The 1,783-nt window shown below is 42.7% G+C and overlaps 1 pseudogene; it reads right to left on the bottom strand.

Moving 5' to 3' along the window:
- Positions 1-207: 207 nt before the first annotated feature.
- On the bottom strand, positions 208-957 carry LOC129025252 (ribosomal protein uL30-like; annotated as a pseudogene).
- Between the last annotated feature and the right edge of the window lie 826 nt (positions 958-1,783).

The following is a 1,783-nucleotide window of genomic DNA, read 5'->3' as shown; positions in this document are numbered from 1 at the left end:
TGGGAATTTTTCCTTGGAACTGGGCTGTGATGAGAGGTGCTTGCCATGAACATAAGCTACTGTCTTTTCTTTGACCCTTCCTTTCCAGTTTTTGAAGACAAAGCAGGAAATAATCTTCTCTGAAGATACTTGATAAAAAATCCCAAAAAACAAAAACACATGCTTCCACTTCATTGATAACAATTTACTGCAGTTTGGCACTTGGGTCTAGTTCAGCTGGCAGATGAGCTGATTGATGCATTCACCCCGACAGCCAGGTGTGCCCATCTCGTTGAGAAAGCCCACTCTATTTTTGGTAGCATGATGGGCCACTGTGAGGTGGAAAGAGCACAAGAACCATAAGATCTCCTGGAAATGCTTCCCTGGGAAGGCAATTTCGTAAATGAGGTCTTCCAAGCAAATGACACCAACCTTCCCCAGGTGCTCCTCAATCACTGTGTTGTCTGTCAGAGGGATGGTCTTATTCTTGACCTTGGATTGTCCACGTTTCAAAACAAGTTCCCAGACAGACTTCAGATTTGGAAATCCCTAGGTCACATAAGTTTCCACTATACGCAGCATTTTTAGGTTCTGGGGGGTGACTTTTATAAAGGCACCACTAAAAATTTTCTTTAGGTGAAGTCTTGCAATGGTCTGCACCAGTAAACTCATGCCATCAATCTTTTCGATGCATACAACCAAGGCCAAGGAATGTTTATCTGGCAATTCCAAGTCATGAGCTTTCACTTCTAGTTGTCTGAGATGCACCTTGTCACATTTCTGCCACCAGGAATCATGTAGGAATGATTCCAGTTGCTTAAATCTGGACCCTTTTCCTTTTCTCTGCTCCTTTGCCAAGAGTGCCTGCTTTGCCTGGGTGGCTTTGAGGGCTTGATAAACCTTCCTCTTTTTCAAGAGATTTTCTGGAACCAAAGGGATTTTTCTTTGCTCTTGCTCTGCCATCTTTCTAGTGTTGCAGCTACTCGCAGAAAGTATTTCTTAAGAGCTGGGCTTCATAAGCTGTAGAGAGGCAGCAGAGAATAGTGGCTAAAAACATGGTGTTTGAAACTGAGCTGATATGGATGCAAATCCCAACTTGCTTTCTTAATGTTTGTGTAACACTATGTAAGTCCCTCACCTATGAAGTGGGGTTGCTAATAATGCCTGCAGGATTAAGTGAGAAAAATGTAAACAGTGTTAACCAAAGTACCTAGCACTTAGTGAGTTCTCTGTAAGATTTAATAATTGTTATAGTAGCTGTTAGTAAGGCTGTATCTCTGCCTTTCCAATACTCACTTCCTGGTCAGCAGTCTGTCTCATCTATGGATTCTTCCACCATCCATGTCCTTTGGAGGCTAATTTGACTGTCCCTTTCTCTAGGCAACTGCCCTTTTTTTCCTCTTCACTATTCACACTGGGCTTGGACCCACAGCTGGCCTTGCGCTTGCTTCTTTAGATACTCTCAGTGGCCACCACCCTCTGCCTAGCTCATGCTGATCTTGCTGGTAAGTGATCTTCGATCTAATTCTAATTTCCCTCTAGACCTCCACCAAACTTCCCTAACCACATCTCTAATCAAGGCCTTTAACCTGAGGAAGATGAAGGAATATGCATGAACAGAATCAGAAGGAGGGTCTAGTACAAGTCTTCCCAAAGTGTATTCTGCAGATGCTAACGCTGCAAGTTCTTATACAAGAAAAGATAGCTTTTTTTCTGGTAAAATAATTTGGGAAAACTTTGCATACTATTTGTTCCTGCAGATTCGCAGTGCACCTTAGTATTTAGTGACTTGGACAAACAGTGG

This window comes from Pongo pygmaeus, chromosome X, assembly GCF_028885625.2.
Source record: "Pongo pygmaeus isolate AG05252 chromosome X, NHGRI_mPonPyg2-v2.0_pri, whole genome shotgun sequence".
NCBI lineage: Eukaryota > Metazoa > Chordata > Mammalia > Primates > Hominidae > Pongo > Pongo pygmaeus.
The sequence above is the reverse complement of the archived record's forward strand: the minus strand, read 5'-3'. Positions and strand labels throughout refer to the sequence as shown.